The 13,127-nt window shown below is 38.7% G+C and overlaps 1 protein-coding gene across 12 annotated transcripts in view; it reads right to left on the bottom strand.

Annotated features, from left to right (window-relative positions):
* The window catches only part of HIVEP2 (human immunodeficiency virus type I enhancer binding protein 2), a 139,541-nt gene that overhangs the window by 125,397 nt on the left and 1,017 nt on the right, over nucleotides 1–13,127 (bottom strand). For 8 of the 12 annotated variants that reach the window (XM_010574605.1, XM_010574603.1, XM_010574608.1 and 5 more), the window contains exons 1-2: nucleotides 11,817–12,176; nucleotides 8,503–8,607 (exon numbers count right to left, since the gene is read on the bottom strand). The gene's annotated coding sequence lies outside the window, so the exon portion shown is untranslated. Of the gene's footprint in view, nucleotides 1–8,502; nucleotides 8,608–11,816; nucleotides 12,177–13,127 lie in introns of those variants that run through there. The other 4 variants (XM_010574598.1, XM_010574599.1, XM_010574601.1 and 1 more) reach the window with 4 other exon arrangements.

Raw genomic sequence — 13,127 nt, 5'->3', positions numbered from 1 at the left:
GTGTGAGAGTGTGTATGTGTGTTTTGTGTGGGTATACATATGTACATACATACAGTCATATATGTGTGAGTGTATATACATATATAAAAAATAACATATATGTATGTGTGTATGTATTATAATATATATACACACACATAAAAAAATAAAAATTAATATACGAAAGTGATATGGCTAAGTGGAAGCAAAACCCTGTGATTGTAACTATCTTTTATAAGTAACGACTTAGGGAGATTGTTTGGACAAAAGATATTAAGTCCTGGAAGCTAAGTGGAGGCTTGCTCAAGTATTTATATTTTATTTCAAATGTCTAATCAAGACAAAGCAGATCTAAACCCCATGTTTAAGAACCTGCAGTGTTCAACAATAGGTAACCTAATTTCAAGAAACCAAAAGCAATTGCTAAAATATTTATTGAAATTGCTTTCATGGAAACAATGAGAAAACACTATAAAAATGTTAAAAATATTAAATCAACTTGACTGCTTCAGTATCTCATGAATTCAACAAGATCCTAGGCAACAATAATATTTAGAATAAATATTTTTCTTACGGGAATAACATTGTCAGTCAAATTGACCAGATGATATCAATTAAAAAAACAAAGATTAGATACAGAAAACACATCTACTGACTTAAAAACCAAACTGTACTCCAGTGAGTACAAAACTTAAGTTTAAGAAGACATTTACTTTTCCTTTCAAAGATCTTCTTTCATAGGCTTTTTTCCCTTACAGTGTTTTGAACTAATTTCAATCCAAATGACAAAAATCTGTTCACTAAAACTTCAGAAAGCACACACTACTCAGTGTAAAATACTGCACACATACACAAATATAAATATTAATATATCAAAGACAAACCCAATACCGATTCCAAGTTCTGCACTTACGCTATATACCCACTTCAAAAAAAAAACGGAGACAAACAGCAAAATAAATAAATAAAAATCAGCGATACAAAAATACAGGAACTTTCTACGTAATATACCATCTGTTCCACCAGAAAACCATGCTGCAGCAAGCCACAGGGGCTACAGCTATGAAAAGCCCTTGTAGAAGAGCCAAGCGCTGTAATGAGCAGTTTCAGAAGCTGTGGAAAACCGTACCAGCCACCACAGTAAGGAAGCAGCCTGCAATGCACTCAGTGGGAACTTGCCATCCCCCCGTCCCACAGGCAGGGGGGACCCGGGCTGCCACAATGTCCTCAGAGAGCTCCCCAGATCTTGCAAACCACAGGTCACAGGTTTACGGCGTACCAGTAAAGCCGGGCAGCGCTGAGGAGCAAGTGCTAGTTGTTTGAGGTTGTGGTGTTTTACCATGGCTTTTTACGGGAAAGTTTTGTCTCCAGACTTACAGACACAGTAAACTAGATTTCCCCAACTCCTCCACAGACCACACCTCCGCTGATACTGCTGCTCCCTGCTCTTGTACTACAAATCTAGTATCTGCACACAGAAATAGTTTCCGGAGCATGGGAATGGGCACCCTAGTAGGCCTGCTACCCCTGAGGCTCATTAAAAATAGGAGCTGCTGTTGCATGCCAGATGCTTGCTCACTGTTGCGTACCTTACAGCAAACGAAGTGCAAGTCTTCCAGCCACTCGGGCAAAGCGGCAGGCAGGAGAGACCCAGATCAAAGAAGTACTAAGGGATGCTCTGTTATGGTTAGGAAGGCCAATTAAGGTGTGCATCCCTCTCCTTCCAGCTGGCAAAGTCTCAGGTACTCGGGATTATGGAGTAAGAATGTACTTCTGCCGCTTCTATTATTATTCATTAGGCATGCATTAAAAAGGTATCCCGCCTTTCCAGCCTTTGGTTGCAGTATCACACCAAATACAGGCTTTAGGGCAAGGTCCAAGTCCTTTAAACCATGCTTGTAAAGGCTTTGCTTTTGCTCTCTGTCACCATTCCCAGAACAAATGATGGAATCACAGAACCCTGAGCAATTAGGAGACCATACCTGGACTGGAGGGAATTCATGAGCCAACACATTATCATAGCTCTCATTAATAAAATAATAAACTGTGCAATTACAGTGGGTTGTACCCATACCTCAGGGTACGCAGTAAGGCACAAATTTAGAAATGGAATGTTTCCAACAACCAACAACAACTTAAACAGGCAAGGATCCTTATCAAACAATTAGGTTACTCAAGAACTACTCCAGTAACTGCCCCTTTTTGCCCAAGGTTATGCATTCTAAAATCATGTCATAAGCTTTGGTTGATCTGGGCTTTTTCCTTTTCCTTTTTTATTTTGTTTGCAGTATTTAAAAAAAGAAAATAGCTCATCTCCCCTCTAATCAACCCATCAGGTGCAAGATTCTTTCAAAATTACATCTAAAAATGGGAAAGTGCAAAGAGAAACTCAGTTATCAGTGATAAGCCAATTCGGGTCAGTGCTACTAGGGTTCAGATGGAGGACTAGATACATAGGACAGGCAGGTTACACTAAAATGAAACATCACACTAGAACCTTGCAAACCTATTGTAAATACTGTTTTCTTGCATCTTTTTTTATGCTGAACTGTACCAGAAGCGGGGGGAGGGAGAGGGAGGGAGGGAGGGAATCTCTGAAATTATGCCACTCGAAACAAGAAGGTATCAGACATCATTAAAAAAAAAAACAAACCACCAACAAAATTACATCATGCCCAAACCGAAATGAAATGCAAGTTTCTCACATCTTAACAAGCAGTTCCAAACCCAGACAATGGGATTTCACTGGGGAAACAAGCATACAAGACAGGTAAGGTACAGTCCAAGCTCCAAGCTCACAAACTCTGCTGGAACTATGATGCCCTCAGGAAACCAGCAAGCTCCTTTCTCAGATGGGTTATAACTACAAAAAAAAAAACCAAAAAACAAAAAAAACCCCACAGCTCTAAGCCACTGTCAGTTCCAACACTTGTACCTAAGACATCACGCATTTTATATTCAAATCACAAAGAAAGCACCTTGGGGTAGATAATATATCTTTACTCTTTCTTTCCAAATTACCTTATACCATCTGGCAATGTAACAATCATTTTTGTTGAGAGTACCTTTTGTTTTACCTTCTCTGCCTCAAGTATCCAGAGGCTGTTTCCATGTAGACAGTTTTTCCAATATTCTCACCTAGTGTTACTATATCCGATGAAGAGCAAACCTTGCATGCTGAAGGTTTCCATTTATAGGCTGAGACAGTCACAAAGAGCACTATTTCAGCAGTGCAAGTCCTGTCTACAGCTGATGGCAAAAGACTGGCCTCATGAACAAGATCAACAACTTCCCATTCTGCACTTTTATTGAAGTCAGGATTTGATCCGAAATGACAGAGTTCTCATTTTATTCACAAGAGATGAGGCAGTTCACACGGTAACACAAGCTGTGCCAAGCACAGTTTGGTGTCATCTTCTCAGCTGTGGGGCACTGATTAGAAAACTGTGAGATGAAGGCAAGATGGTTTTGCACTTGACAGCAGAGATAGTGAAGGTCAAGCAACAAGATAACAAGTGTTGGCATGATGCAAGTGTTTTTTATGATATCTTTCATTTACATAATCTATTTACACAGGTAGTCTGTTCATGGATTGACTTTCTGGTCACATTTCTACAGCCATCAGACCTGGCACCATTGGTTCAGCCTTGCCACTGAAGTGGGTGTCCTACCAGAGGAGTGAGGGTTCAAGGGCACCACGCACAAGTTGACTGTCATGCACCACCAATGACAGGGCCTCAGAAACGATCCTTTAACCTTCTGACTAGACTAAGAGTGATATGATTATGTCCTTCAGAAACAAGAGGATATAAAAGGAATTCAAAGTGCTTAGAAAGCAAACATGTTCAGGGTCCAACAAGACATGGTCTTGGCTGAATCAGTCACAGGCAATAAAATGGGCCATGCAGTTACTGACTCTGCTGGCATCATCATATCAGCAATGTATCAGTACAGTGAGTAACACTTTAGAAAGATCACCTGGGCAGATTCTGATACCCCTTGCACCAAAGTGTAACCACAGCAGTTCATCATAGAGAGCTAATACAATTTTTTTACCTGTTTAACAAAATATCGCTGTTATATGCATCTATACACACACTTGTGAAAAAAATGCTAATACTCACATATAAATAATGCAAGTGAGTTTATTTATTAAAAATATTTTCTTTGATATTTAAATAACAGCAGCAGTTGAACCTACACTGAATCTAGGACAAATCTTTCTCTCCATGACAAACAAGCCAGACCTGCAACCACGAGCTCTCATGGAGTCAGTCCAGGTATACTGTACTGTGAAGGAGACAGAACATGACTGGAGGTAAAAGCTATGATCACATAAATGTACATAAGTGTATATGTATATACCTGTACACACATGCTTAAATATTTTTCACTCAATATGGTAAAACCCCTCAATTTTCTGGTGTAATCTGTTTATTTTTATGGGAGAACATCAAAGCAGGAGCCAAAAAAATGCATTTTTGGCTGAGATAAAAACACAGGTGTAATCCCATCATCTGGATGTGACACTGTCTGAATTATGTAATGAAACTGGGAAGCATAGCACTTGGTTTTCTAGTGTGTGAGTCTGTAAATAGCCACAAAATCTATTTATTACACTCTTGGCTTGCCAGACAACCCACTTGACTGAGAAAGAGTTAGTCAAAATTTGTTTCATTTATTCCCCTGCTTGCTAGTTAACTGGGTTGAACTAGTGACCAGAATCAAATGATACTGCAACTAAATTAAATCAAAACAGTGCATAAGCAAATGTAAAGAGAAATACCTGCAAGCATTGAGCAAGGTATTGAAGGCATTGTATTGTGTGTGCAAATTATCTGTGGAAGTGTCAAACAATGGAAGTTAGAGGATGCTACCACTGTATCTGAGACGGTGCCTTCTATCAGATCTTAGCTACTCATCCAGACACACTTGTACAACTTGCGACTGGACAGGGATTTTAAAGGCTGGAGTAGTAAAATTCCTTAGGTTGAGGACTTAATGTTAGAGGGAGACTTGATCTGATAAAAAATAACTACTTGTAGGCAATTAAAATCCACTGTCAGTCACATTCAAACCTCCCCTCCCCATCTTATTTATCTTTCCCTCTAGGCCTCACTCTCAGTCAGCATACATCCAAAAATGCCTATTTAGCATCCTCGCTTTCTTCTTTAATTACTAAGGCTGTGAGAGAAAAAGAGAAAGAAAATTAAAAGGTTTCTCTCATGGTCACTCCATTTGTGGAAAATATGCTGCACTGAAGCTTTGGAGAGGTGTGCGTAAAGGAACTCCATCATCCCACGTGTCTTTCTCTTTCCTGCCATGCAGAGGGTGATCTAGGGAGCAAGGGAAGGAAAGTCAGGGTATATCTACTGAAAGCTACTTGGCCGTTACTACAGAAGAACAAGCAAAGACCCCAGACACACCACTGTAAAGCATCACATAGAGGACATGGACTAAAACTAAAGCAGAGGTTCTTCTCCTTGTACACTTCTCTTTTACAACTGAGTGCACCTGGGCCAACCTGCCATCATGGAAGGTTCAGGTTTATCAACTCTGGATGCTGAAATCTGTACAACCCAGAAGCACCAAAGTGCTGTATAGACACACTTTGTCCTTGCTCCAAAAGAAAAATTTTGGAGGATCTGATATGCTTCCATTTCCTTCTCTATTACTTTCTCACCTCTCTGCCAAGCCTGTTCATAACAACATACAGAGTGATGAATTTTTGTCCACAAAGAGATCACTAACTAATTTAATGGAATCACTGAACAGCTATATGGTAACAGTTTTCAACTATTAGTGAGCTGAGCTAAAAACAAAGCAGAGAAAATGAAGGTACCATACATCATCCTTTTGTCTCCTGACACTTCACAAACCAAAGTCTTGTCAATAACAAATCAGACCTAAGAAAGACACTATGGGAACCTTCATACTACTGTCTATCAGCTCCAACTTACAACCTTTCTCCTTTACAGAAACGTAGCTGACTCAAAACTGCCCTACTAATTACTCCAAATGATGTAGTAGTTTTACTAACGCATGGCGGATTCTGAAGTTTTTCACCAATAATTAACATTACCCACTACGATAAATTAGGTCAAAGATGAGCACAGTTTGTGTATTTTTTTAATTAGTAATTAAGTAAATCAGAGATTAAAATTAAAAAAAGATATGACATATCAAACGTGACAGATAACTTACGAGACCAACTTTATTGCCCTCTCCACCCCAATATTTTGCCACCATACCAACCTACTGCAGAGGTAGCAACACTGTTATTTGGCATCACTCCAGCTCCAAAACACCTTCCTCTGAGTTTGTATTTCACTAACATCATGCTAACATCACTAACATCGTTTCACTAACATAATTTCCTGTTCAAGCATATTATATAAATTACTCCTATCCTTACACTTATCACAAATTTCTTCAGATGTATTAGTAACATCTTGCTAAGCCTGTATCAAAATTCAACTGTACCTCACAAAATTAAATACATGTAGCTTATCCATTATTTAAGCCTTAAGAAAACAAAGATTCTAGCCAAGCAGCACTGTGAAAATATCCACTAACTTTTAGAGGAATTTTGCTAGTATTGTAGGACCAAGCACAAAATAATGGAACAGGCTGCAAGTTCTGTCTGACACAATTTTACTAAGAATGTTGGAAGAAATTATATTCACATAGCTTTGCAGATATTTTAAAGCAAAATCTCTTTACTCTAAGAGCCTAGTATCACGACCTCTCCTGGTGATCAAAACAGACCATCATATCACACAGCATCAAGATGTCCAACTTTATGGTCTCAAAGTTCGTAGTTAAATCCTACCTTTACCAAAGTGTAGAAACTTTTACTGACTTAAACAGGATAGGGAATTTCGTTGTAGGAGTCTATGAATATCCAGCCAAATACCTTTTTCACTGAATTATCTCAGACAAATGCAGGGAAAAAATACTTTCATAAGCAGCTTCAGAAACTGTGTTCATAAACACAACTGATTTTAAATGGGAAAAAGTCAAAACTAGTCTATCTCTGCTGTTACAGAAGACCATGAATTGTACTTGATTGTCTCTTCTACAACATTAACAAAATAGTTTTAGAAATTCAACTCTCAAGATTAATCGGTGTTCACAGGTGTCACAGAGGAGTCAGTTAAACACTGTCAGCATGCACAGATGTCAGTTAACCAGGGGCCTGCACTACTCTCTACAGCATCTCTTTTTCATTGCTAATGCTTCTACGGAAAGAAATAAAATCACTCTCAAGCCCCACATAAATTGACAACAGTTAGAGCAAATAAAGATATATTTTCCAGCTAACTATTTTAGCTGCCTTTGAAAGACAAGGAACATGAAACTCCACATACTTTCAGGACTTTTGTGAACAGACTACACTCAAAATGAACTACACTGGGCTATGAAGACTGTTAATAGATGCCAGCAACTTAGTCTCTGTTGAATACTGACTTTGGTCTAAACTATATAGTTTTAGCTCTAACTGAATAGTGTCACATCTTGTTGTCAAGCAAGGGTAACCCCAGTTATTATTTCATGCTATTCTTTCTTGACACGCTACATGTGTTTTGTTTTAATGCAAACCACAAATACAAAATATATAAATACAGAAATTGAGCCATTTATCTTATTTAAATGAAAAAAACAATATGCAAGAAAGCCCCACTGTCTAGTAAGACTAATTCTGATAATCCTGATCCTGTCCTGTTAGATTTTCTTAAACATAAAGTTCCCTTCTGCTTAAGCGCAGCTATTACTATATAGGAAAACTGCTTATTAAATAATATTATTTCAGCAAAATTAAGCATTCTGCTCTACTAAATTCTCTGCGATTACATCATGTCCTACACCATGCAATTAGACATTTATTTCAGCTTTTTAAATTGCTTATTAGAAAACATCCAGTATTACTCCATATTCATAAATCACTTGATAAGGAGCGCACCCAAGCTCTGACAGTCCACCACCAAGCCCAGCAGAGGAAAATTCCAGGGACACCACTAGGTTTGGGGAGGCAGGGAGGATTAAGTTAGCCCAGTCAGGCCAGCACCAATACTAACCTCTGCAGCCAAAAAAGTCTAAAGTTTACTATAAATCATAGCAAATTTTCTGCTTTGTTTTTTCACAAGTGTTTTCTTACTAAGAGGGTCAAACCCTACTTTACTGCATTACCTTAAAAATGTCACCTGACACTGTAATTTCAATTCCTTTTAGCTCCTTTAGTTTTCACTTTTCTATTAAACTGAACTATACATGCAAATTATCTAACTGCTTTCCTTTGTATGGAATTTCCAATAAATCACTATCTAAAAATGAAACTTTCTGTAGCAATCAAATCTTGACTTCCTCCTGTATGACACAACAGCAATTAAAGCATGCCTTTCAAAAAATACTGTACATCCTTCCCCCCCCACACACCTTTGGCAGCTTACATAAATCAGAGAATTTAGCCAGGGCTGCAGCAGTTTATTACAACTTACTTAAATTGCAATGAAGTGAACTTACATTTTTAAGAACAGAGATATTCTTTACAATTTTTTGTGTGCAGGCTGAAATTTCTTGTATATTAGAGTTGCATTTTTCAGACTCCGTAAGCATATTACGACAGAACTGTCAATCACAAGACAAAACAAAACAGAAAAATAATTTTCTCTTAAACACAAATTGAGCTGCAACAAAACAAACCCGTGTGTGTACAACGTGGCCATAAACCCATTACCAACTATATTATTACATTACTTACAGTTTCTATGTCATTTTTAGAAAGAACTTTTCTGTTGAGATCAAGTCTACACTGACAGAGGTAGAATGTGCATAAACAAACTCAGAAAAATTGATATAATCACTATACAAACTAGTCATATCAGCGCAACCACGTACTGGGGGCATTTGTATCAGATAATTACATCCACATTGGTACACTGTATTGCTTTAAGAATACTACTGTCTAAGTGGTACATTTTTTTGGTAGCTAGGCCCTGAGACCCCCATCCAGAGAAAGTGGAGGAAAAAACAAGTATAGGTTTTTGCTTACCCATGTATAAATCTATGAAAAAGTAAAAGGCAATATTCCATTTCAAGAAACAGTAGAAGAGGCATGCCCAGGAAAGAACAAGGAAATACAGAAACACAAGCAATGTTGTGACCATAAACAGCTGTGGTCCACACTTCGATGCTATTACCCTGGCATACAGAGAACAGAGTGACCGTTTTGCAGATGTACAAAATGTGCCTGAAAGGCAAATGAAAATAAGCACCCAGAATCCACAAAACTTCCTCAGAGCAAGAAGAAACTCTTATGTTTAGACCGTATTAATGATGGTGAGAAATTAATTACAAGACAATAAAAAACAAGGCAAGAGACTTTTAATTTGACAGGCAAAGATACTTGTACGTCTTCTGACTATTTCACATTGGGGATTTGGAAACACCGCATCAGATTGTTTCCCCTACCCATACCCTCTCACCCCTTTTCCATGCTCATAGCTTTGTGAGAAAGATTTCTGGAGACAAATCTTACTGGGGGCCACCTACTACAAAAGAGCAGTTAGGGTAAAGTCAATTGCATAATTTATGAACAAAAGTTCAGAATGCCTAAGTAAGAGGTATGTGGTGCCTCCTGCTTGCTATTTCAGTAAAAAAAAAAATTAAAAAATCAAATGTTTCCAGAGATTAGCATATTCTTTAAATTCACTGATGATTTCTTAATGTCCAAGTAGGGGCTTGCTAGTTGGTTATCATGGAAAAACTTCCAATACTTGTATTTACAATGGATTTTTGCTCTCAGGCTGTCAGACCAGCACTTTTACAAGTCCTAATTTCCCTTGAGAATGAAAAATACAGCCCCAATGAACTGCTTTTTAATATCTCCTGCTGAAATAGAACACTTGTTGCAAAGTCTTATAAAAAATGCTTAAGCCCCAAAAAGAGAAACAAAACTGTACAAAGCTGCCATTTCCTATGAAAATGGCACAGCCAGCTTGAAACTTTCATTCTTCTGTAATAATTCTGTGCTACTTTAATTAAACGTAGCATCCAAAATTATTGATTGAAATATGTGAAAAATACTATTCTCCACTTTCCATCTAGCTTATGCTTCCCCTTGCTGTTTCTTCACTTCTTCAGGAACTGCTAGATAGCTCCTTCTACTGAAGGAAAAAAAGACCAAAACAGTTAAATTACAGGAGAAAACCAAGTAACTTCAAAAATAGTTATTTTAATCTGTGACATACTACTTCAGAGATGCTGTTTAAGAAATGTTAAGAAAAAATAACCTGCCTCTTTAAATAAAAGAATTTTTAAAGCAGTTTCCTCCTAACTTATCGGACCTTTTTCAAATAACAAAGGTATGCAGCCTCTGCACTCAACACTTCTGTGGAGCTCCCAAGAGTATTAGCAATTAACTCTTGCTGAAAACTTTTAACACATCAGATCTAATAATAATTATGTATTCCTCCTGCTAGGAGGACCAATAATTGAAAACCACACACTGTCAGGTTCACCTCTTTTCAATGACTGAGGTTAAGATGGAGAAAACATTTTCCGCTCTTTACCCTGCGTGAAGGCCAATGACATGAAGAACCAACTTTTACTGTGCCTGATTTATGTTAGGACCTAAGACAGGCAGAGGAAGTTAGCACTCAACTCTGGCAATTTACCTGGAATTCTTATGCAGAATCAAGCGAGAACTACGTGGAAGTAGTACTTGATGAGCTCTATTTACAGAGCTGGATGGACAGCTATCAACATAACCAACCACAGCTTATTACAAAGTCCCATCACACTCATATTTGAAAGACAGCTTGAGGTATTTCACAATACAAGTCATATAACTGTGACTTGTATACTCTACAGTAATACTCTTAAATAGCAAACATTTTTCTCTTTGATGGGTAAGTATTGCAGTATTTCGCTATGTAAACCACTTCTGCCAGACACACAGCTCCTATATTCCCATTACCTTACCGGATATGGTTAAATTTCAAAAGTAGTAACAGTAACTGCCCCTGCTGATGACTTGAAAATTATGAGGAGAGGGACATGCACCTTAATTCTTTCAAAAACAAGCACCTAAATAAATGAATAAACAAAGCAGCTTGACAAAATGCTCAACAATAAATGTCCTGCTTTAAAAACTTCCAGCTTAGTTACAAACATGCAGACCAGTGACATAAGTTTACTCGTATAACTGAGTCCAGCCAATGGTATTAGAAATAGTTAAAAGTCAAAAAAGAATAGCCTTGTAGGGTGCCACCACATAAACTAAACATGATATACTGCCAAACACTCAAGCAGATACATGTACCATTATTCAGCAAGGACCACATGAATGCATATGGCTCTCTGTTTTGTCTTCATAGTAACAAGAAGGTTTGTAAACAGATCTCACATATGAGGCAATCTAGTCACTTGAGAATCTAAAAATCTGCCTTTGTAAAGAAGCATTCTGCACTGTTGCCACACAATTGGACTCAGATACACAATTAAAAGTCCTCTACATTTTTGCTTTGGGACAAGTGCTGCTCAATTTTATTCTTATCCATAGCAGTGATGTTTTAACATGCCACCTCAGCCAGGATGTATGTAACTGCTATGCCCAATAGCCACTGGAAAATAATGCCAACACAATAGCCTACAAAACATTAAAAATTTGGATTGTTCTATCAACAAAAGTAGTGACACCCTGACTTTGTACCAGATCACTGCTGCCTTTGCACAGCTGAAAAGCACAGTAACCTTAAATGTATTTACAGACGACAATAGTAACTTTTTAAAACTCACATGGAAAAAACCCTCTCAGCCTAATCTACAACACTAACCTTCTTTTTGAAAAATGAGGCAAAGCAAAAAAATCATGAAGAAAGTTTCAGATGGTCCATACCTGAAGTTTCAGAAGTGTCTCCTGACTCGAAGGATAAGGAAAGATTTAACATCTAACTGTAAATAAATATAAACCCCAGGTTACAGTGCATCTATCTAAATATGTCCACATGCTGCAAACTAACAGGCAGAGACTCTCCTATCTTTAAAACCAGATGCACTTTTTTTAGCATGTCTGCGTATCATTTTCACTATCAAAATACTGAGGATTCTGCTCCGTGTCCTCATAACCCGAGGATCAAATTCCTCTGGTAGTCAGTGGTAATTCACAATAACAACAGAATTTAAAAACTGGGCCCCACTGAATTTGTACCTTGTTAGACCAGCAGTTCGTTTAATTTAGTAATTACTGTAATTAGTCGGTGTCCCCAGAAGTCCTAATGATGACCGGAGCCCCCTTGTGCCAGGAGCTGCACAAACACGGAACAGAAGGTACCGTCTGCATGCACAGCTCCATGCAGTTGAGTAACACAGACCTATCGATTAATGGCTTGCTTTTGCCACCCTGACCGCTTCATTTGCTTCGTAACAATTCACAGTATAGATTCATTAGAAGGGGGAAAAGAAAAAAAAAAAGTAACACCCTTGACTAAGTAGGCATAAAATGTTTTCTAAATTTGTTAGCCATGTACAAAACCAGACAAGTTTTATATTAAAAATGACTTTTTAAATGAGAGCAGGGAAATTATTTGGCTAAACATTTCTGCTGAAACTCATTAGTATTTCTATTAGTTTAACTTAAAAGAGTATTTAAGAATTACGGTGATATAAAAAAATACTTTTAATGTTTAATTTCTGCAATTACCATATGAAGGAAAAGAAACCAAAAACCAAAAAACAAACCCACACCACCCCAAAACAACGTTTGACCATTACTGCCAGCTAATAAGAAAAACAGAGAACTCCTTTTCTGGGAAATTAAGCTCGGAGGACTTTTATCGTTGTCCTGGGGCGAGCCCCGGCCGCCTGCCCGCGGAGACAAGCCGTGTTGGCCGGCGGCCGGCCGAGACCCCGGGCCAGGCGGGCCGAGGCGGCGCGGCCTCCCGCCGGCTTCCCCGCCCGCGGGTCGGAGCTCTGCGGGGCAACACCTGGAGCAGAGACATCGCCCCCTGCCCCGCCACCTCGCAGAGGGGAAGGCCGCGCCGCCCGCCCCCGGCGGGGAGGTCGGGGCGGGCTGCGGGGCATCGCCCGCGCTAAACGCGGGCTTTCCCCTCCTCTCCCCGCGCCGCGTTCCCCCAACGGCGGGGACG

This window comes from Haliaeetus leucocephalus, unplaced genomic scaffold, assembly GCF_000737465.1.
Source record: "Haliaeetus leucocephalus isolate CR32 unplaced genomic scaffold, Haliaeetus_leucocephalus-4.0 Scaffold450, whole genome shotgun sequence".
Classification (NCBI taxonomy): Eukaryota; Metazoa; Chordata; class Aves; order Accipitriformes; family Accipitridae; genus Haliaeetus; species Haliaeetus leucocephalus.
The sequence above is the reverse complement of the archived record's forward strand: the minus strand, read 5'-3'. Positions and strand labels throughout refer to the sequence as shown.